The sequence below is a fragment of the Microcaecilia unicolor genome, chromosome 5, assembly GCF_901765095.1.
Source record: "Microcaecilia unicolor chromosome 5, aMicUni1.1, whole genome shotgun sequence".
Classification (NCBI taxonomy): domain Eukaryota; kingdom Metazoa; phylum Chordata; class Amphibia; order Gymnophiona; family Siphonopidae; genus Microcaecilia; species Microcaecilia unicolor.
Genome location: NC_044035.1, coordinates 116,565,968 through 116,590,460, shown reverse-complemented (window position 1 = coordinate 116,590,460; position 24,493 = coordinate 116,565,968). Strand labels below are relative to the sequence as shown.

Below are 24,493 nucleotides of genomic sequence, written 5' to 3'. Positions count from 1 at the left end.
CTAGTAAACAAATTCAAAAACTATGAATCACAGCAGGGCACTGCCTCAGTGCTAAACACCTAATACAGGAATAGCATCCCAACAAAGGGCTAGAGCATTTATAATCATAGCCATGCTTAACTGAAAGCTTCTAAATATAGTGGAGAAAAAAAAAGCACTCAAAGGCATAAAACGAATTCTATTATTAACACAATTTATTTATTAGGATTTATTTACTGCCTTTTTGAAGGAATTCACTCAAGGGGGAGTACAGTAAGAATAAATCAAACAAGCAGTAGACAATTACAGCAGTAAAAATATTCAAATAGCAATACAAAGTATGGCATAGTATATTACTCACAATGTCAACACAATATGTAATAAAACAATATCCATCACAGTCATGGTGCACAGTGAATTACACAACAGTACAATATCGCATCAGGTAAACTCCTCAAAATACTGGTCTGAAAATTTAATATGAGAACCAAATAAAGGCACATCCTTTTAGAAGTCTTCTCTTCAAAGCATCCAATGCATTAATTGCACAACCTTTGAATCTGGCAATAGTCACTGTAACCAGCAGTGCTTTTTTTGTGCCGGTACGCAACGGTACGGCGTACCGGCACCTTTTTTTTTTGCTCCCCCCGCCCCGTGAGTCCATGTCCCGCATGCAGTGCCAGCCCCCATTTCCGGCCGCTGCTGCTTCTCCTGTTGAGCAGCAGCGGCCGCTACACAAAGAAAAAGATTTTTTTAAAAATTTGAAAACCTGGCTGAAACGCGACACCCCGGCACTGTAGACAGCCATTAGGCATTGGCTGTTGCCCCGCAGCCGCTCCTCCTCTTGCCTCTACGTCACTGCGCTCCTCCGGGGTCTTCCTCCAGGGGCAGTGACGTAGAGGCAAGAGGAGGAGCGGCTTGCGGGGCAACAGCCAATGCCTAATGGCTGTCTACAGTGCCGGGGTGCCACGTTTCAGCCAGGTTTCAATTTTTTTTTAAATCTTCTTTTTCTTTGTGTAGCGTAGCGGCTGCTGCTGCTCAACAGGAGAAGCAGCAGCGGCCAGAAATAGGGGCTGGTGCCGCGTGCGTCGCGACTTCGCGCCGTTCGCGGGAAACTTGGCAGGGAGAGGGAATCCAACAGAGGGAAGGATTGGGGAGAGAGAGAAAGAGGGAAACCAACAGAGGGAAGGATTGGGGGGAGAGAGAGAAAGAGGGAAGGATTGGGGAGAGAGAGAAAGAGGAAAAACAACAGAGGGAAGGATTGGGGAGAGAGAGGGGAAAACAGATGGAAGGATGGGGAGAGAGGGAAAACAGATGGAAGGATGATAAGGAGGGCAAAAAAGGACTTTGAGAAGAAATTAGCGTTGGAAGCAAAAATACATAGTAAAAATTTTTTTAGATACATTAAAAGCAGGAAACCGGCCAAAGAGTCGGTTGGGCCGCTGGACGAAAATGGTGTTAAAGGGGCGATCAGGGAGGACAAAGCCGTAGCGGAGAAATTAAATGAATTCTTTGCTTCGGTCTTCACCGAGGAGGATTTGGGGGGGACACCGGTGCCGGAAAGAATATTTGAAGCGGGGGAGTCGGAGAAACTAAACGAATTCTCTGTAACCTTGGAGGATGTAATGGGTCAGTTCAGCAAGCTGAAGAGTAGTAAATCACCGGGACCTGATGGTATTCATCCCAGAGTATTAATAGAACTAAAAATGAACTTGCGGAGCTACTGTTAGAAATATGCAATCTGTCCCTAAAATCGAGTGTAGTACCGGAAGACTGGAGGGTAGCCAATGTTACTCCGATTTTTAAGAAGGGTTCCAGAGGAGATCCGGGAAATTATAGACCGGTGAGTCTGATGTCGGTGCCGGGCAAGATGGTGGAGGCTATTATTAAGAATAAAATTGCAGAGCATATACAAAAACATGGACTGATGAGACAAAGTCAGCACGGATTTAGTGAAGGGAAGTCTTGCCTCACCAATCTAATGCATTTTTTGAGGGGGTAAGCAAACATGTGGACATTGGGGAGCCGGTTGATATTGTATATCTGGATTTTCAGAAGGCGTTTGACAAAGTGCCGCACGAAAGACTCCTGAAGAAATTGCAGAGTCATGGAATCGGAGGTAGGGTATTATTATGGATTAAGAACTGGTTGAAAGATAGGAAGCAGAGAGTAGGATTGCGTGGCCAGTATTCTCAGTGGAGGAGGGTAGTTAGTGGGGTCCCGCAGGGGTCTGTGCTGGGTCCGTTGCTTTTTAATGTATTTATAAATGACCTAGAGATGGGAATAACTAGTGAGGTAATTAAATTCGCCGATGACACAAAATTATTCAGGGTCGTCAAGTCGCAGGAGGAATGTGAACGATTACAGGAGGACCTTGCGAGACTGGGAGATTGGGCGTGCAAGTGGCAGATGAAGTTCAATGTTGACAAGTGCAAAGTGATGCATGTGGGTAAGAGGAACCCGAATTATAGCTACGTCTTGCAAGGTTCCGCGTTAGGAGTTACGGATCAAGAAAGGGATCTGGGTGTCGTCGTCGATGATACGCTGAAACCTTCTGCTCAGTGTGCTGCTGCAGCTAGGAAAGCGAATAGAATGTTGGGTGTTATTAGGAAGGGTATGGAGTCCAGGTGTGCGGATGTTATAATGCCGTTGTATCGCTCCATGGTGCGACCGCACCTGGAGTATTGTGTTCAGTACTGGTCTCCGTATCTCAAAAAAGATATAGTAGAATTGGAAAAGGTACAGCGAAGGGCGACGAAAATGATAGTGGGGATGGGACGACTTTCCTATGAAGAGAGGCTGAGAAGGCTAGGGCTTTTTAGCTTGGAGAAGAGACGGCTGAGGGGAGATATGATAGAAGTGTATAAAATAATGAGTGGAATGGATCGGGTGGATGTGAAGCGACTGTTCACGCTATCCAAAAATACTAGGACTAGAGGGCATGAGTTGAAGCTACAGTGTGGTAAATTTAAAACGAATCGGAGAAAATTTTTCTTCACCCAACGTGTAATTAGACTCTGGAATTCGTTGCCGGAGAACGTGGTACGGGCGGTTAGCTTGACGGAGTTTAAAAAGGGGTTAGATAGATTCCTAAAGGACAAGTCCATAGACCGCTATTAAATGGACTTGGAAAAATTCCGCATTTTTAGGTATAACTTGTCTGGAATGTTTTTACGTTTGGGGAGCGTGCCAGGTGCCCTTGACCTGGATTGGCCACTGTCGGTGACAGGATGCTGGGCTAGATGGACCTTTGGTCTTTCCCAGTATGGCACTACTTATGTACTTATGTACTTAAGGATGGGGAGAGAGAGGGAAAAACAGATGGAAGGATTGGGGAGAGAGGGGAAAAACAGATGGAAGGATTGGGGAGAGAGGGGAAAAACACAGATGGAAGGATTGGGGAGAGTGGGAAAAACAGATGGAAGGATGGGGCAGGAAAGAAAGAAAGAGGGAAACGGAAGGATTGGGGAGAGAGAGGGGAAAACAGATGGAAGGATGGGGAGAGAGAGGGAAAACAGATGGAAGGATTGGGGAGAGAGGGAAAAACAGATGGAAGGATTGGGGAGAGAGGGGAAAAACAGATGGAAGGATTGGGGAGAGAGGGGAAAAACAGATGGAAGGATGGGGAAGGAAAGAAAGAGGGAAACAGATGGAAGGATTGGGGAGAGAGAGGGGAAAACAGATGGAAGGATGTGGAGAGAGGGAAAAACAGATGGAAGGATGGGGAGAGAGAGAGAGGGAAAACGGAAGGATAGGGAGAGAAAGAGGGAAGACGCTGGATGGAAGAATGCAGAAAGAAATAGGGGAGACACTGGAAGGATGGGGAGAGAAAGCAGAGCTGCTGGATAGAAAAGGGGAATAGAGAAAGACTGGAGAATAAAAGGAAGGGGCATGGGGAGAACAAGGGTGAGGAAAAGATGAAAAGCCACAGGTAGATGAAGGAAATTAAAGAATGGATAGTAAGAATGAATTAAATCTGGACAGAGAGAGAGAGCCTGAAAAATATTGAAGAAAGCAAAGAAAAAGGAGACAAAAATGACAAATGGCACAGAAGAGTTAAGCGAAAACAAAGGAAAGCAGAATCACAGACTGGGACCAATATGGAAAGAAAAACAGTCACCAGACAACAAAGGTAGAAAAAAAATCATTTTATTTTCATTTTAGTGTTTGTAATATGTCCAATTTGAGAATTTACATTGGCTGTCTTATTTTGCACTGGGTATACTGGAGCTGTAAGAGCTTACAGAGATTATTTATAATGAAAAAAAAATCACGTTATTTTTTTCTCCTATAGTACTATAATATTTTCAATGATGTCTGTTTATATGCGCCATGGCTGGTATAGGGGGTGTGGTTAATGTGGGTGTGGCTATCATAGGGGTGGGGCCATATGTGGTGACTCCGCCCATAATGAGTACCGGCACCTTTTTTTCTACAAAAAAAAACACTGGTAACCAGACTAACCTTTATAATGGGCATAATATTCAAGAAGATGGCAAACATATAACACATTTATGCATCTATGTTTAGCATTTCAAAAGATAAAAATTAGGCAATTTAATATGCTAGATTGCCCAATTTTATCCATATAAAAATGTGTAAGTGCTGGTGTCTGCACTTACACATTTTTAACTAAATAGATATTATTTATTTTCTAGTTAAAAAAGGCCCGTTTCTTACAGAAATGAAACGGGCGCTAGCAAGGGTTTCCTCAGAGTGTGTATGTTTGAGAGAGAGTGTGTGAGAGTGACTGTGTGAGAGAGAGTGAATGTGCGAGTGTATGTGACAGAGAGTGAGACTGGGTGTGAGTGTGTGTGAGAATGAGAGTATGTGCCAGGGTGCCCCCTCCCTCCCAGTTCCAGTGTCTCCCCCCCCCCCGTCTGTCTCCCAGTTGCAGGGGGTCCCCCCTCCCTTCCTCCCAGTTGCAGAGGGGTCCCCCCTCCCTCCCTCCCTTTTTCCCAGTTGCAGGGTCCCCCCTTCCTCCCTCCCTCCCAGTTGCAGGGTCTGTCTGTGTCCCCCCTCCTTTTGTCATTGACGTTTTTTCAGATGGAACAACAATTTAAAAATGATTTTAAAAATGTGAAGCACCAGCTCCTAGGTCTGCTTGTTTGTGAGTGTATAGCAATGACGGCTGCGTGGGGGAGTGGAAACAGAGATTAACCAATGGGCTTCCTTGCTTGGCTCACTTCCACTCCTGTCTATTAAACGTCATGAAGCATCTCATAGGTTTGCTTGTTTTGTTTTCAGTGAACGGGGATGACTGCTGCGCTGGAGTCGGACCCGGTGCTGTTTTCCTCCCCCCGCTTCCGAGTCGCCAGTGGACCCCGTCCCCAACCCCTGCCCTGAGCCCTCACAAGCCTCCTCCACATTGGACACTCGCCCACCATGTCGCCGCCCTCCCTGTTCGTCCTGTCCGAGAGTGCGAACCCGGACTTGGAGAGGAGAGGAGAGGGAGGGCGGCGGAATGGCGATCGTGCAGTTGCGGCGAGTGTCCATCGTGGAGGAGGGTGGGTGAGGGGGACAGGGACCAGCGGCGACTCAGGAGGGGGGAGGGAGAGAGCAGGGGATCCAGTGGTGACTGGGAGGGAGTGGGGAGAGAGGGTGGTGTCCAGCATTGACTCGGGGTCCAGGTGAGGGAGGGCGGACGGGGAGTCGAGGTAGGCAGCCGAAGTGGGGACTCGGGTAGGAGGGCGGGGGTCCAGCGGCGATTTTTTGTTGAGGGCAGCAGCCAGTCTCATGGTTTGGGTGATGCGCGAGGGGGGAGGGCTTCTGTTGCTGCTGGTGTGCATTGGTTGGTTGTCATAAGTGAGTGTCATTGCTCCGCCCTCGACATCATCACATTGTGATGCGAGGGCGGGGCAGACACTCATGGGGAAATCGTGATCTACACCACCACGGAAGTTGCAGACTTTGCAGCTTCCGGCTTCATTAGAACGTTGGGGTTGTGAATTATGTCTGGATGGGGCATGGCTGAGGGCGGGTCTATGAGTGAGAGTGAGTGGTGCTGACAACCTAGCCTAGCCTACCAACAGTGCAGGGCTTCAGTGTTTCCCTGCCACAGAGTGAGCTTCAGAACATTGGAGGTGAGAATTATTTATATAGATTTGGATTTATTTACCACCTTTTTGAAGGAATTCATTCAAGGCGGTGTACAGTAAGAATAGATCAAACATGAGCAATAGGAAATTACAGTAGTAAAAATATTCAAGTAACAATACAAAGTATGGCATGGTATACAACTTTACCCAAAGTATATATTTAAATTAAGGGCCACTGGTTTCTTATTTTAATTCTTACCAGTGCTTTTTTTGTGCCGGTACGCAACGGTACGGTGTACCGGCACCTTTTTTTTTTGCTCCCCCCGCCCCGTGACGGACGCAGTGCCAGCCCCCATTTCCGGCCACTGCTGCTTCTCCTGTTGAGCAGCAGCGGCCGCTACACAAAGAAAAAGATTTTTAAAAAAACTTCAAACCTGGCTGAAACGCGGCACCCCGGCACTATAGACAGCCATTAGGCATTGGCTGTTGCCCCGCAGCTGCCCCTCCTCTTGTCTCTACGTCACTGCGCTCCTCCGGGGTCTTCCTCCAGGGGCAGTGACGTAGAGGCAAGAGGAGGAGCGGCTGCGGGGCAACAGCCAATGCCTAATGGCTGTCTATAGTGCCGGGGTGCCGCGTTTCAGCCAGGTTTGAAGTTTTTTTTTAAAATCTTCTTTTTCTTTGTGTAGCGGCCGCTGCTGCTCAACAGGAGAAGCAGCAGCGGCCGGAAATAGGGGCTGGTGCCGCGTGCGTCGCGACTTCGCGCCGTTCGCGGGAAACTTGGCAGGGAGAGGGAAACCAACAGAGGGAAGGATTGGGGAGAGAGAGAAAGAGGGAAACCAACAGAGGGAAGGATTGGAGAAAGAGGGAAGGATTGGGGAGAGAGAGAAAGAGGGAAACCAACAGAGGGAAGGATTGGAGAAAGAGGGAAGGATTGGGGAGAGAGAGAAAGAGGGAAACCAACAGAGGGAAGGATTGGGGAGAGAGAGAGAGAGGGGGAAACCAACAGAGGGAAGGATTGGGGAGTGAGAGAAAGAGGGAAAACAACAGAGGGAAGGATTGGGGAGAGAGAGGGAAAACAGATGGAAGGATTGGGGAGAGGGGAAAAACAGATGGAAGGATGAGGAGAGAGAGGAAAAACACAGATGGAAGGATTGGGGAGAGAGGGAAAAACAGATGGAAGGATGAGGAAAGAGAGAGGGAAAACAGGTGGAAGGATGGGGAGAGAGAGGGGGAAAAACAGATGGAAGGATGGGGAGAGAGAGAGAGAGAGAGGGGGGAAAAAACAGATGGAAGGATGGGGAGAGAGAGAGGGAAAACGGAAGGATAGGGAGAGAAAGAGGGAAGATGCTGGATGGAAGAATGCAGAAAGAAATAGGGGAGACACTGGAAGGATGGGGAGAGAAAGCAGAGCTGCTGGATGGAAAAGGGGAATAGAGAAAGACTGGAGAATAAGAGGAAGGGGCATGGGGAGAACAAGGGTGAGGAAAAGATGAAAAGCCACAGGTAGATGAAGGAAATTAAAGAATGGATAGTAAGAATGAATTAAATCTGGACAGAGAGAGAGAGCCTGAAAAATATTGAAGAAAGCAAAGAAAAAGGAGACAAAAATGACAAATGGCACAGAAGAGTTAAGCGAAAACAAAGGAAAGGAGAATCACAGACTGGGACCAATATGGAAAGAAAAAACAGTCACCAGACAACAAAGGTAGAAAAAAATAATTTTATTTTCATTTTAGTGTTTGTAATATGTCCAATTTGAGAATTTACATTGGCTGTCTTATTTTGCACTGGGTATACTACTACTACTACTTAGCAAATCACGTTATTTTTTTCTCCTATAGTACTGTAATATTTTCAGTGATGTCTGTTTATATGCGCCATGGCTGGTATAGGGGGTGTGGTTAATGTGGGTGTGGCTATCATAAGGGTGGAGCCATATGTGGTGACCCCGCCCATAATGAGTACCGACACCTTTTTTTCTACAAAAAAAGCACTGATTCTTACTGTATTTACCATGTGGTCTTCAAACTATCTTGCTCATTGCATGTGAATCCAATTATTTACACACTCTATATTATTGTTTTTATTGCATGGACCTCAGAACTCCCCAGCCTGGCTGTTCTATTCAGAACACATTTTGCACTCTATTTTCATAAGTGCGCACAAGCTGAGGTCCATGTAATAAAAACAATAATATAGTGTGTGTAAATAACTGGATTCACATGCAATGAGCAAGATAGTTTGAAGACCACATGGTAAATACAATAAGAATTAAAATGGTATAATACTTGCAATGACTACACAATAAGTAATAGAACATTATAACTGGTAGTGAAGGGTAAGGCAAAGTTGTAACATATAGATGAGTAAGAAAGTAGGAAGAATTAGAAAGTAAGATGACTGATTTGAAGTAAGTTGCACATGAGGTCAGAGAGATGGTTAAATATCATCTCAGCTAGGGTAGGAGTGGGTAAACATGTCCCGCTGCAGTATGTGCAGCCTGAGTCAATCCTTGTGTGTGTGTGAGTGAGACTAACAAGTTAGTTACTTCTTCCATTAAAGGCTTGGTTGAAGAGCCAAGCTTTCACCTGCTTCCTGAAGTACAGATAGTCTTGTGTTAAGCACAGCCTTTCAGGCAATGCATTCTAGAGTGTGGGGGCTACTCCGGAGAAGGCTCGCTTGCGGGTAACACATCGTGTAATGTCTTTTGGAGAGGGTGTAGTTAGTGAAAGTCCTTGGGAGGACCTTAGTGTCCTTGGCAGTGTGTGGATACTCGGAGTCATTTCCTCTCAGGGCCTTCAAGATCAGACATAGAGTTTTAAATTTAGCCCTGTATTGTACTGGTAGCCACTGAAGATTTTGCAAAAATGGTGTGATGTGGTCACGTTGCTTGCAATCTTCTATGAGTCTTGCTTCTGCATTCTGAATCAACTGGAGCTGGTGCAGGCCCTCTGTAGTCAGACCATTGTATAGTGCATTGCACTAATCCAGTCTTGATGTTACCATGGCATGCACAACTGGAATAAGATTTACCTTCTCGATGTAAGCAGAGAGGCAGCGTAGCTGTACGCCAATTGTAGAAGCAGCTCTTGAAGGTTGCTTGGATTTGGGGAATCAGAGTAAGTGTAGAATCTAACTGTATTCCAAGGTTCCTGACTTGTGATTTGAGGGGGAGTTCATACTTCCCAAAAGGGATTTTGATGTCAGGTATGTATCCACTTGTGTTAGGGCCCCAGAGAAGCTCGGTTTTACTTGGGTTCAGGCAAAGTTTGTTGTGTTTAGCACATTCTTGAATTGATGTTAGACAAGTAATCAGTTTATTCAAGGCTGTAGGTAAGTCAGGTTCAATGGGTATGAGTAGCTGCACATCATCCGCATAGATGTAGAACTGAGTGTCCATTGACCGAAATCAGCTCAGCTAGTGGCTTGAGATAGATATTGAACAGAATAGGTGACAGTATCGATCCCTGTGGTACCCCGCAGGTCAGTGTCCATGGTAGTGATGAGTTGCTGCCAAACATTACGAATTTTATTTATTTATTACATTTGTATCCCACATTTTCCCACCTATTTGCAGGATCAATGTGGCTTACATAGTACCGTAAAGGTGTTCGCCAATTCTGGTATGAACAAATACAGTAATGTTGTGGTAGAATAAGGTTCGTGTTGCCTGTCTGATGGATAGGATCTGAACCAGGCAAGTACTGTTCCATTTATACCTGTTTCTGTCAGTCGTGCTAGAAAGATATCATGATTCACAGTGTCAAAAGCTGCTGAGAAATCTAGCAGTACTAACATCGAGGCGAATCCCTTGTCTCGGTTTCTGTGAAGATTATCTAGCAGGGATACAAGGACCGTTTCTGTTCCATAACCGGGTCTGAATCCAGATTGACATGGATCTAGCCAGTTACTCTTTTCTAGCCATTCATTAAGTTGAACACAGACTGTTTGTTCTATGAGTTTCCCTAGAAATGGGATGTTGGATACTGGCCTGTAACTTTCAAGTTTGTCCTGGTCAAGGTTGTTTTTCTTCAGCAGAGGGCAAACCCACTGCCCTTTTTAATGCTGTTGGTAGTTGCCCATTAGAAAGAGAGGTGTTCACAATTTTTGTGGCGCCTTCTATAAGGCCTATACTTGCCTGCTGCACTAGCTTTGATGGGCAGGGATCGAGGGAGCAGGTAGTTGGTCGAAGATCTCTTAGGATTTTGTCAAGGTTCTTCTCTGTCATTGGGTTAAAAGTATTCCATCTGTCTCTGTTAGGAGGGGGTGAGTTTGTGCACCTCTGGTTGACTGGTTGGGCACTGGGTGGGATTGCCTGTAAATTCTGGTGGAGACCTTTAATTTTGTTGGCAAAGTATGCAGCAAAATCATTGCAGTTCAGTTTATACTGGACAGGCTGGTTTTGTTGTGGGGGTTGCAGTAGGCTGTTTACTATACTGAACAGCTGCTTGGTTGAACTGGCAGTCTGAGAAATGTATTGAGAGAAATACTGTTTTTTGGTTGCTGTTAAGGCTTGGCGGTAGTTTGCCATGTGCTTCCTGCAGATTAACCTGTCTTCATCCAGGTGAGATTTGCGCCATCTCCTTTCCAGGTTTTGTCCTTCGCGTTTAAGGATTCGAAGTTCTGGAGAAAATCAAGGTGAGCGTTTGTGAGTGGGGCATAAGACCTTTTTTAGTGGTGCTATTTTCTTTAAGGTCTTGGCTAAGTGTGTATTCCAGATGTCAACTTGTTCTGACACTGTTGTCTTTTCATCTACATGTGGACAGTCCAAAACATCTAGGAAATTCTCAGCAGTCAACTTTTTTTTGTCTCTGATCTCCATCCAAACTCTGGGAGGTGCCATTTGTTTCAGGTGCTCACTTAGGGAGAATTTAATTAGAAAATGGTCTGACCATGATAGGGGTGTTATTTCAATACTGTTATCCCAGAATTCTGGGATATCCACCCCTTTGTAGAATACCAGGTCTAGTATGTGACCCTTTTCGTGGGTTGGAGAATTGATCACCTGTGTAAATCCTAGTGCTGTCATCGTGTCCAGAAAGGCAGCTGTGGTGGTATCTAGGGTTTTGATGTGTAGACTGAAGTCTCCCAAGATCACCAGCCTAAGGTAATTCAGGGTTACTTGAGTAATCAGGTCTAGGAGTTCTTGCACAGATAATGTGTTCTTACAAGGTGCTCTGTATACCATGAGCAGCCAGATTCGCTTCTCCTCTTCAAGTTGGATTAAAAGAGATTCTGATCCATGTATTCCACGAAGGAGACGGAGGCCCCTGGTGCTGACAAGGAAGTCTCAAGCGGCGAGTGGCATCGATGTTGTTGAAATTGCAACTTTTTATTCAACAAGGCAGTTCTAGTATTGCAGTAAGGTCCATTGAAGTGGTTTCGGTGGATGGTTCAGTTTTATAATACCGTTCGCTTGCACCGTTTTCCTGCATCTCCATATCACTGTATTGCCAAATACAGCACCAATACAACTCCAGTCTAAAGCCTCCCAAGAGCTGAAGTCGAGCTAGCACACTGGCACTGGTCACATAGCAACTATATTGCCTGCCTACCTGCCTGCTCCAGCCTGCACTACCTGCTCCAACTTGCATCCTCTGCCCCAGCCTGCATCACATGTTCCTGCCTGCTCCAGCCTGTATCGTCTGTCCCTGCCCGCATCCTCTGCCCCAGCCTGCATCGTCTGTCCCTGCCCGCATCCTCTGCCCCAGCCTGCATCATCTGTTCATGCCCGCATCCTCTGCCCCAGCCTGTATCACCTGTTCCTGCCTGCTCCAGCCTGCATCGTCTGTTCCTGCCTGCATCCTCTGCCTACATCACCTGTTCCTGCCTGCATCCTCTGCCCCAGACCGCAGCTTAACCGAGAGGGTTGGGATTTTAATGGATATACCTTCATATTGCTCACAGCTAACGTTTTTGGATGGCTGCTGCCTTCTATCCATTATCTTCATCTCACTGTTTTTCAACATCTTACTGACTTTTTGCTAGTTACTCTCTACTACTGCTTCTGCTACTGTATATTGCATTACCCTATTTTGTATTTATCTTATATTTATCTTGTATTATTGAATTATATTTATCTTATATTATTGGCTACTACCTCTTAATGCCTATACTATCCCCCTCCTAGTTTGCTATGAACCTATCTGAACCTCCACCCCCCCCCCCCCCCTTCAGCTTATTCTGTGCATTTCTGTACCAAAATCTGTTATTATTATGGCTCCAGTACACCTGCTCTTCTTGGCACTACCCCTTCCCAATCTGTTTCTCCTTACAAAACCACTTCCCACCATTGGAGCACATTGTCTTCCCTCTGTATTCACCATCTGTCTAACTCTCTCTTCACCATCTCTTTTTTCCACCCCCTTCTTCACAGCTCTCAACCTTCAACATGTCCTTCCTTCCATTCACCCCTCGCCTTTTTACCTGAATACATCTCGCCTTCGTCGCTGTCGTCATACCTCTTCTACTCTTCTCCGTACTCTCCTACTCCTTCTCCTGCTCTCCGCTGGTGACATTAATCCCAATCCTGGTCCCCCACATCAGCCCTCATCCTATTCGTGTAGGCCTTACCGTGATACCTCCAATCTTATTTCTATTCCTCTCCACCCCCCTTCTTCTCTACCCTTCTCTTGTGCTCTATGGAACGCCCGCTCTGTCTGCAACAAACTCTCCTACATCCATGTCCTCTTTATCTCTCATACCCTTCATCTGCTTGCCCTTACTGAAACCTGACTTTACCCTGAAGACTCTGCTTCAATTGCGGCCTTATGTCTTGGAGGTTATCTCTTCTCCCATACTCCTCGCTCGGTTGGCAGTGGAGGCAGTGTCGGACTACTACTCTCACCCTCCTGTAAATATCAACCCATTCTTCCACCTCAGTCTCACTGCTTTTCTTCCTTTGAAGTCCACTCAATCCGTCTATTCGCTCCTCTACCTTTCCGGGTAGCAGTCATTTATCGACCACCTGCTAAATCCCCCTCTTCCTTTCTCACTGATTTTGATGCCTGGCTCTCCTTCTTTCTTGAACCTTCATCACTCATTCTTGGGGATTTTAACTTTCATGCTAATGACCCCTCTGACTCTTATGCTTTAACATCCTCCTTCAATCTTCAACTGTGCTCCACCTCCCCCCCCTACTCACCAGAATGGCCACTGTCTTGATCTTGTACTCTTCTCCAACTGCTCACCCTCCAATTTCCTTGCCTCAACTCTCCCCCTATCTGACCATCATCTTATAACTTTCACACTTCAACACCCTCCTCCCCAGTCCCCTCCTATTCTAACCAACACATTTAGGAATCTACAGGCTATTAACCCTTCTACCCTGTCCTCCAGTATCTCAAATCTCTTCTCTACTGCTATGTCAACCAAGTCCGTCAATGAGGTTGTCTCTTCCTATAATACTATTCTGTCATCTGCTCTGGACACTCTCGCTCCTCCCATGTCTCGTTCCGTTAAACATACCAAACCCTAACCTTGGTTGACCCCTACTATCCGCTACCTACGCTCTTGGGCCCGCTCTGCTGAACGCCTTTGGCTTAAATCTCGTGCCCTTGCTGACTTCATACACTTCAAATTCTTGCTGACCTCCTTCCAATCTGCTCTCCAACTTGCCAAACAGGACTATTACATCCAATTGACTAACTCTCTTGGTTCAAACCCTAGACGTCTCTTTGCCACGCTAAACTCTCTCCTCAAAGTGCCTTCTCCTCCAACTCCCCCTTCACTTTCTCCCCAGACTCTGGCTGATTACTTTCATGATAAGGTTCACAAGATTAAACTTGAATTCACAACCAGCTCTCCTCCACCCCTTCTTCCCTTAGTCCACTCTCTCAACCCTCTTACCCCTGCTTCCTTTTCTTCCTTTTCCGAAATCACTGAAGAAGAAACTTTACTTCTTCTTTCATCCTCAAAACTAACCACCTGCTCCACTGACCCTATTCCCACTCATCTACTCAACACTATCTCTCCTGCTGTCACCCCTTTCATCTGTCATATCCTTAATCTGTTACTTTCCACTGCGACTGTCCCTGATGCCTTCAAACATGCCGTAGTCACCCCACTCCTCAAAAAACCTTCTCTGGATCCTATCTCTCCTTCCAACTATCGCCCCATCTCCCTCCTCCCTTTCTTATCCAAGATACTAGAACGTGCTGTCCACCGTTGCTGCCTCGACTTTCTTTCTTCTCAACCTATTCTTGATCCACTCCAATCTGGCTTTCGTCCCCTTCATTCACCTGAAACAGCACTTGCTAAAGTCTCCAATGATCTATTCCTGGCTAAATCCAAAGGGCTCTATTCTATCCTCCTCCTTCTTGATCTTTCTGCTGCTTTTGATACTGTTGATCACAGCCTACTCCTTGACACGCTGTCCTTACTTGGATTTCAGAATTCTGCTCTCTCGTGGTTTTCCTCTTATCTCTCACAGCGTACTTTTAGTGTATACTCTGGTGGATCCTCCTCTTCCTCTATCCCACTGTCAGTGGGTGTACCTCAAGGATCCGTCCTAGGACCTCTCCTTTTCTCCATCTATACTTCCTCCCTTGGTGCTCTGATCTCTTCCCACGGTTTTCAGTATCACCTTTACGTTAATGACTCCCAGATCTACCTCTCCACACCAGAAATCTCGGCAGAAATCCAGTCCAAGGTATCTGCCTGCCTCTCTGACATTGCTACCTGGATGTCTCACCACCACCTGAAGCTCAATATGTCCAAAACTGAGCACCTTATCTTCCCACCTAAACCAACCTCTCCCTTTCCCCCATCCTCTATTTCTGTCAACAACACGCTCATTCTTCCTGTCTCATCTACTCGTAACCTTGGGGTCATCTTCGACTCCTCCCTCTCCTTCTCTGCACATATTCAACAGATTGCTAAAACCAGTCATTTCTTCCTTTATAATACTGCCAAAATTCACCCTTTCCTTTCTGAACACGCTATCAGAACCCTCATGCACACTCTCATCATCTCTCGCTTAGATTACTGCAACTTGCTTCTCACAGGTCTTCCACTCAGCCACCTCTCTCCTCTTCAATCTGTTCAAAATTTTGCTGCACGACTAATATTTCGCCAAAGTCATTATGCCCATATCAGCCCTCTCCTGAAGTCACTTCACTGGCTCCCTATCCGTTTTCGTATAAAATTCAAGCTCCTCTTATAGACTTATAAGTGCATTCACTCTCCAGCCCCTCACTACCTCTCCACCCTCATCTCTCCTTACACTCCTTCCCAAGAACTCCGTTCACTAGGCAAATCTCTCCTAATTGCACCCTTCTCCTCCATCGCTAACTCCAGACTCCGACCTTTTTATCTCGCCGCACCTAATGCCTGGAATAGGCTTCCTGAGCCGTTACATCTAGCTCCATCTTTGGCCGCCTTCAAATCCGGGCTAAAGGCCTACCTGTTTGATGCTGCTTTTGACTCCTAACTTGTCACTTGCTCGTAACCTTTATCTTGTCTTCCTCTCTTCAATAGTCCCTTTCCCTATGTGTCCTTCTGTCTGTCCTACCCTTATCCTTATTGGTCCTGACTGTCTGTCCTGATTTAGATTATAAGCTCTTTTGAGCAGGGACTGTCTTTTCTTCATGTTCAATTGTGAAGCGCTGCATACGACTGGTAGCGCTATAGAAATGATTTATAGTAGTGGTAGTATGTAGCTGGGGGAATGGATATTCTGTGCAGTTTGATTGTGTCCCGAATCAAGACTGCTACCCCTCCACCCTGTCTTCCGTGTCTTGGTTGATGCTGAATGTTGAAACCTGTTGGGCATAGTTCAGCCAGCGGTAAACCCCCACTTTCATCTAGCCAGATTTCACTTATTCCTAGGATGTCAAGGTGCTGTTCATTTATGACATCATGGATCACCGAGGATTTCTTTGCAGCTGATCTGGCATTCACCAGTCCTATAGTTCCCAAGGATGGTCTGGGGGTGCTGTGGGTAGCTTTGGTGTGACAATATGGTGATCTTTTAAGTACTGATATGTAGGTGTTTGACCTCATGCACTTTTGCCTTCTCTTTGGTTTGTGAGGGTTATGGTTTCCTCTCCCACGCACCACTGGGATGCTTGCATGACACATTTTTGTATCAGAAGCTAGTTAGGCAAAATTTCACTGGGTGGCGCTGCAATCCACTCTTTGGAGTACACCCTGTAAATCAGCAGTCTTCCTAGTTGGCAATGTAGGGTTAAGGCTTTAATAGCTAAAAGAACGGACCTTTTAATGTTGTAAATTCAGACCAGGCCTGTGAGATCAAAGTTTTCCATCAAATAGAGAAACAAATGGCTGCACTTAGCACTTCTATGTGAAATTCTTGGAGATAGTGCATAGGTTTCCTTTAGTTCTAAGGAATCTAAAATATTCAGTGTTATAGAAGTAGATTATGTAGTTAAAATAAATTTTTAACTCACGGATTGCAGGTATGAACTTTAGAGTTTCTGGTTCTGATATCCTTGGATGGTCCAATTGATGCAGGTTGCTGTAGGCTTTTCCTTTATTGTCCCAGGGAAAGGATAGATGTAAATAAGGATCCAGCTCTAATCTCAGAGCATGAGGAGAGTTATTTAGGGGAGATAAAATTTCCTTTCTCTAGGCAAAAATAAATGGAAAAAGTTCCGAGTAAAATTGAGGACTGGTGCCTCAACACAGACTGAGCAGAAGTCAGTAAAAGTTTGTGTTGTAAATAAGCAGAAAATAAGTAGAAAATGTAGTTATTTAATCTAAGTTGCAGAGCCTGATGTGAACCCAGCCAGCCAGCTTTTACTACACAATTTATTACACAATTAAAATTAAGGGGCTCATTTTCAAAAGAGAAAAACTCAAATTTGAGACTTTTTCTTTACAATGCATCCAAATCACAAGGGGTGTGTTGTGGGCAGGATTTGGGTGTTCCCAAAACTTGGATGTTTTTCTATCATAATGGAACAAAGCAAAAATGTCCAGGGCTAAAAGTTGGATGGTTTGGTCTAGACCTATTTCAATCACACCTAAGTTATAAAAGGATGCCCTAAATGATGATATGACCACTGAAGGGATTAAGGTATGACCCCCCTTTACTCCCCCAGTGGCCACTGACCTCTTTCCATTCCCTAAAGATGTGAAAGAACTAGTACATACCAGTCTCTATGACAGCTTCAGATGTTATGGCCAATCCTATTAGAACAGTAAGCAGGTCCCTGGAGTAGCCTAGTGGCTAGTGCAGTGGACTGTAGAGAAGGGGACCGAGGGTCATATCCCTCTCTTTTACACTTGTGGTGGAAAGTGTGAGCCCTCCAAAATCCACCAAAAACCTACTGAACCTATAGGTGAGACCTGAAGGTATAAGGGCAACTGTAGTGGTGTACAGTTGTATACAGTAGGTTTTGGACGGTTCACCATACAATATTATGGGGCAATGGTGAGATGTGTACCTGGGATCTTTTATGCGATTTCCACTGTGCTGCTCCCTAGGGTGCCCCACTGCTCTGCTGGGACGTCTGTGTGGCCAATCTACTAAGAATGCTGTCCTCCATACATCCGAATGGCTTGTTTTCGTGTGTTTTTTTCCTTGGACTTTTTTTTCTGGAAATGGTCCTAAAAGATAGACTCACTGAGCCCAAAAACATCTAGCAAATGGCCATTTTTGAAACAAAAGGTTGGATGTTTTTCTGCTATGAAAATGGGCATGGTTTGCTACTGGATTTTTGGATGCTTTTCGCAAAACTTCCAAAATTAGATTTAGACGTCGTATCAAAAATGCTCCTTTATGTCTGCTAAATATCAGGCTTAACTTTAAACACATAGGACCCTGAGTGACCATCAGTTAGTCATATATTCAGCAGCATTTGATAATGCCACTGAACATATGAATAAAGTTTAGCCCAATGGTCAACATTTAGCTTTATTCACTGGCCAGGCAAACTGAATATTATACCCAATATATTTGCATAGATAGGAAAATGGAAATCTAAAACCAGTGATTAAATACATTTGAGTCTAATAACATGTTTCTACAAAATATATCAAATACAGTGAAACCTCGGTTTTCGTCGGTTTCAGTTTTTGTTGATTTTTTCAGTGAAAAGTTTGTCTCGGATTTCGTCGGTTGCCTCGGATTTCGTTGGCGTGCCCACATGACTTCACTGCTAATTTTGCGAGAACAAAGGGAGACCCACGCATTCTCCTGCTCATTGTGGCGTTGCTTCTCATTGTGTGAGCATCACCCCGCGCGTCTAACGCAATGCACGCAAGATAAAATCACATGTGCTCAAATCTCATTTTCCCTGTTAAGTGTTTCCCTTGCTAATAAGTTAACCCTTTCCCTTTAGCTTCATCATGGGACTATATTTATTCTCTATAAAATGTGGTTTTGGTATGTATTTTGGAGTGTCTAGAATGAATTAATTGGATTTACATCGATTCATATGGAAATAATTGCCTCGGTTTTCATTGATTGGTTTCGGACGGAGTATCAACGAAAACCAAGGTATCACTGTAGTATTGTCCTCTGACAACTCTAGCTCAAGTTACAAGAAATAGTATTAATACTAGTATTAATACTATTAATACCTTCTGCATGGACTACTATACTCAGAATCACAGCACTATGGTTCAAATGGACATGGAATTATTCTGTGTTCCTTACATGATGTTTTTTCAAATTTCCTAGTACAGGTGTTTCAGTATTAATATCTTTCATTTATCATTTATTGACTTATTATATCGCTTCTAGTTGCAGGCAAATTGAAGCGGTTTACAGTTAAAATTAATACAAATATTATAAAAAGGAAAGGAACTCCATAACTTGATAGTAAAGAATCAGACAAGAAACAGGCATACAATCTCTCAACAAGTCAAAAGAACAACAGATGAGTTCTTCACTCCCATTGCAGGAACCAAGACGGGACGATTAATCGTCAAAAGCTAGTTGAAAACGGTAAGTGAGGCCAACTGGAGATTTGTGCTAGGTTTTCAACATAGTCCTCGGGGCACACCTAGCCAGTCATGGTTTTCAGGATATCCTCATTGAATTCAATGGGGATATCCTGAAAATACCAACTGGCTAGGTGTACCCTGAGGACTGGGTTGAAAACCTCTATGCTAGAGAGTCCCATAAAGCAGGTGACAAAAAATAAAAAGCAGAAGATGGTGGATTCCCACCTGGCTTTGGAGGAATGGGGTAAAACTAGCCTATTGTTGGCTAGAGACCTGAGGGACAAGAAAGTGTATAAAGTACAGTCAGTGAGGCCAGGTACAGGAGAGTGGAAATATAAAGAGCCTATCTGTCAGAGTGAGTATCTTGAAATTGATTTGGTATTTTATTGGTAGCCTGTGAAGGCGCTTCATCAGAGATGTGATACGGTCATGGCGAGAAGCTCAGCAGATGATCTAAGCCGCAGTGTTTTGGAGCATCCAAAGGTGTTTTAGGTTGGACTTGGTAATCCATGCACAGGCCATGTGTGCTGGGGGCTTTTTTACCTGCTGTGTTAAAAAGGGCCCTGGTGCACAGGAAACAAAGCCCCCGCCACCAGCTCAGGGCCCTTTTTCCTGCAGCTTCCTGCTGATGACTCCCAAATCTACTTTTCTACCCCTGATATCTCACCTTGCATCCAAACCAAAGTTTCAGCGTGCTTGTCTGACATTGCTGTCTGGATGTCTCAACGCCACCTGAAATTAAATATGACCAAAACCGAGCTTCTCATTTCCCCCCCAAACCCACCTCCCCGCTCCCCCCATTTTCTATTTCTGTTGATGGCGCTCTCATTCTCCCTGTCTCCTCAGCTCGAAACCTTGGGGTCATCTTTGACTCTTCTCTCTCCTTCTCTGCTCATATCCAGCAGATTGCCAAGACCTGTCGTTTCTTTCTTTACAACATCCGTAAAATCCGCCCCTTTCTTTCCGAGCACTCTACCAAAACCCTCATCCACACCCTTGTCACCTCTCGTTTAGACTACTGCAATCTGCTTCTTGCTGGCCTCCCACTTAGTCACCTCTCCCCTCTCCAGTCAGTTCAAAACTCTGCTGCCCGTCTCGTCTTCCGCCAGGGTCGTTTTACTCATACTACCCCTCTCCTCAAGACCCTTCACTGGCTCCCTATCCGTTTTTGCATCCTGTTCAAACTTCTTCTATTAACCTATAAATGTACTCACTCTGCTGCTCCCCAGTATCTCTCCACACTCGTCCTTCCATACACCCCTTCCCGTGCACTCCGCTCCATGGATAAATCCTTCTTATTTGTTCCCTTCTCCACTACTGCCAACTCCAGACTTCGCGCCTTCTGTCTCGCTGCACCCTACGCCTGGAATAAACTTCCTGAGCCCCTACGTCTTGCCCCATCCTTGGCCACCTTTAAATCTAGACTGAAAGCCCACCTCTTTAACATTGCTTTTGACTCGTAACCACTCGCCTCCACCTACCCTCCTCTCTTCCTTCCCGTTCACATTAATTGATTTGATTTGCTTACTTTATTTATTTTTTGTCTATTAGATTGTAAGCTCTTTGAGCAGGGACTGTCTTTCTTCTATGTTTGTGCAGCGCTGCGTACGCCTTGTAGCGCTATAGAAATGCTAAATAGTAGTAGTAGTAAAGGCCCCCTAAGTAAAAGGGTCTCCATTCTGTGATGAATGTAAATATGTTGATGTAGTAAGATAATCTGAAAATTGTATGTTAACAATAAATTCCAAAAGTTTAGCAAGGTATCAGGGTAAGCACAATTCTGGCAATATTCTTAGCATAAGATCTTTCGGACAAGGTTACATTAACAAAACTAGTTGCCATTGCAAAATATCTGAAAGTACCTCTTTTAAGTAAAATTATGCACATCTATCCAAAAAACAGCCTTTACTCACTAACTTTTTAAGAATCCTCATAACCAATATGGAAGAAACTGGAGTAAATTTACCAAAGAGTCTTATCAGTAGGTAGTGTAGTAATTGAGTCTGTAGTACTAAACTAAATGAACATCTAAAATTATTCAGTTTGGACTGAAAATATTGAGCTAGATTTTCTGCATATGGTGGAGATGACTCAGGAATCATCAATACCTCATCTGAACAGGTCAAAGTGCGGTAGATCTTAAAGAAAACTTTTGATGTATTCTCTACATCCTTAAACAACACAAAGAGTTATAGATCTGCCAACAGTCAATAGGAAAAACATACAAAGCAGATCAATGATAGTAAAAGGAGTGATTTATTGTAAACAATTACTTGATATGGCACATTTCACCCACAGGCTGCGTCAGGGGTAAAACTAAAACAAAAACATGCAATAAAAATAATAGTAAATAATCGACAAATATTAAAATCCAAACAACAGAACCAATAAATATCAAACATAAAATAATTAAAATGGCACTTCCACTTAAAAAACTTACATACTGGCGAATAAATACTTATATTATATGCAATTATTTATTCACCAGTATGTACGATTTTATAAATAGAAGTATCATTTTAATTATTTTATGTTTGATATTTGTTGGTTCTATTGTTTGGATTTTAATATCTGTTGATTATTTATTATTATTTTTATTATATGTTTTTGTTTTACTTTTCCCCTGATGAAGCCTATGGGCAAAGCGTGGCCATGCCGGGTAATTGTTTACAATAAACCACTCCTTTTACTAACATTGATCTGCATTGTATGTTTTTCTCTACATTCTTTACCTGATGATTCTAAGTATTTTTGATTCCTTAATGGCCAATTTATATTGTTTTATCTTTTATCTCCAATTAAAATAGATTTCATCCTTAAATTTCCTCCAATGCCTTTTTAATGATCTATAAGACTTTTTCAGCATTACCGAAGTGTCTTGAGTACCAAGGGTTTCTGCTTCCTTTTATGTAAAGGTGCTCAGCTATCTAAAATAGACAAAGTAGTAGAATTCCAAGACTGTATAACTGATTGAGAATTTAGATCAGAAAAGTCTAGCTTTGCTGAAATCTCCTGCCAGAAATAATTGCTAATTGCTACTTGGATATTTTCCTGGTTCCCATGTTCCCGTCCAATTGCCTCCATCTGTCTAATTACTAAACTGATGGAAAACAGAGTGACCTCGCAACTCAGTGAATATATTCAGAAATTCTCCATCCTTCATGAGTCGCAGTCGGGCTTTCGTTCTGCCCACAGCACAGAAACGGTCCTTCTTACCTTAATATCCAAATTTAAACAAGAAATAGCAATTGGAAACAACATCCTTCTTCTACAATTTGAATTATCCAGCGCTTTTGACATGGTAGATCACACTATCCTTACTAAACTTCTGGACAAACTTGGGATTGGTGGCATCAACATCAACTGGATAAAAAACTTCATTACCACAAGATCCTACCAAGTCAAAGGGACCACGAATATATCATCCCCATGGTCATCAGAATGTGGGTTACCACAGGGATCTCTGCTTTCCCCGATACTCTTCAACCTTATGATGATTCCCCTGGCCAGGTTACTATCTAAACATGGCCTTAATCCCTTCATTTACGCTGACAACGTCACCATATTTATCCCCTTTAAATCCAATTTATTAGAAATCGTCGATAAAATAACTACTGGTGTGACCACACTAACCTCTTGGGCTAACGCTTTTAATTAAATAAAGAGAAAACACAGTGCCTAGTCCTTTCATCTCAATACTCTCCATTCCTCCTGACTACTCTCAGCACCTTAGCTGTTAAACTCTCCATATCCGACAACCTAAAAATCCTTGGAGTAACGATTGATAGCCGTTTATCTTTCGAAAACCACGCCAAGGCCATCACGAAAAAAATGTTCAATATGATATGGATATTGAAACGGGTGAAATCATATCTTCCCTTGGTCACTTTCCGGAACTTGGTACAATCCACAGTTATTACCCACGTACACTATTGCAACAGTGTTTTCTTAGGATGTAAGACCCAAATCCTGAAACAACTTCAAACCACCCAGAACACGGCAGCTACACTTATGTTTGGCAAATTAAGATTTGAAAGCGCATCACCACTTTGAGTGACGCTTCACTGGCACCCCATCAAAGAAAGAATAAACTTCAAAGTCCATACAAATACGGAGAGTCCCCTAGCTACATGAATGACCTAATCTACCTCCCAATCAGAAACAGATCAATGTCCTCATGTACTTACCTCAATTTACACCTTCCTAACTGCAAAGGAATTAAATACAAAACATCCTATGCATCCAGTTTCTCATTTTTGGGCAGCCAGCTTTGGAACGCTCTACCAAAATCCATCCAAACAATTAATGATTATATACCCTTCTGAAAAATGTTGAACACACATCTCTTCAAGCAAGCTTACTCTAATGACCCAACCTAACCTATTAAGCCCACCCACGCATCTCCTGCTCTGAAGATGATTATACCTTAAAAACCATATCTCCCAAACTCCTTATACTCATACCCCAGTCTTCTCTTCTCCATCTCCCTACACCATACCCCTCCCAATCTCTTTCCTTTTGCCAACCATACCTTGTTTACCTTTCCATGTTCAATTCACATATTCTTAAAACCTTACTGTTACTATGTTTATTACAATTTATAATATTCTCCTTACAATACTTTGTAATTCTATTTACTATGTAAGCCACATTGAACCTGCTGTGTGTGGGAAAGCACAGGGTACAAATGTAATAAATAATAATAATAGTATCTACCAAAGGTTCTAAATTATGTGTTGTAGTATATGCCATGAAATATGTGTGACCTTTATTATAAGTTGAACAGATTGGACCTAACGTTAAATTTAAAGAACTGAAGAATTGGTAAAATTGAAAAACAGAGGGGTTAGAAACATCTTCTAGGTGTAAATTCCAATCACCTAAAACAATATAGCCATCAAAAAACATAATAATGACTAATTACCTCAACTACTCTAGACTTTACACAGTTCCAGTTTCCAGAAGGCCTAAATAAAAGTAAAAACCCCAACAAATTTCTATAATCATTATCAAACAATTGGCAAAACCATAAATTCCAAATTACTTTCATCAGATCTTTCCAATAGTTTAAATCAACAGAAATCTCTATAGATGAGCGCTAAACCCCCTCCTTTTCTATCCTGTCCATGAGTATGTACTGCTCTATAACCTGAATGGAGAAACTCTCTCTAATCGCAGAAACACTAGATGACTGCTGGGTTGGAGGGAAAGAGAGCTGGCGATGCTGGAGGTAATTCTGCAAAGGTAGGTAGGTGGGTGGGAGGGAGGGAGGGAAAGGCGAGAAGGGACAATTCTATATATTCCTATCTACTGTAGTGGAAGAGTAACTTAATGGTTAGAGAAGCAGGCTGAGAACAAGGTGAGCCCAGTTCAAAACCCACTGCAGCTCCTTGTGATCTTAGGCAAGTCACTTAACCTTCCATTGCCTCAGGTTCAAACTCAGATTGTGAGCCCTTCAGGGACAGAAAAATACCTACTGTACTTGAATGTACACTGCTTTGATAAATTTCGTGCTTGCAGGTGGTCTATAAGAAATGAAATAACCCTGTAAAGAAGGAGTAGTC

The 24,493-nt window shown here is 43.7% G+C and overlaps 1 protein-coding gene across 1 annotated transcript in view; it reads right to left on the bottom strand.

The window, feature by feature from the left end:
- LRMDA (leucine rich melanocyte differentiation associated) overlaps window positions 1–24,493 on the bottom strand; it is a 2,054,983-nt gene that overhangs the window by 1,352,878 nt on the left and 677,612 nt on the right. The gene's annotated exons all lie outside the window — the stretch shown is intronic.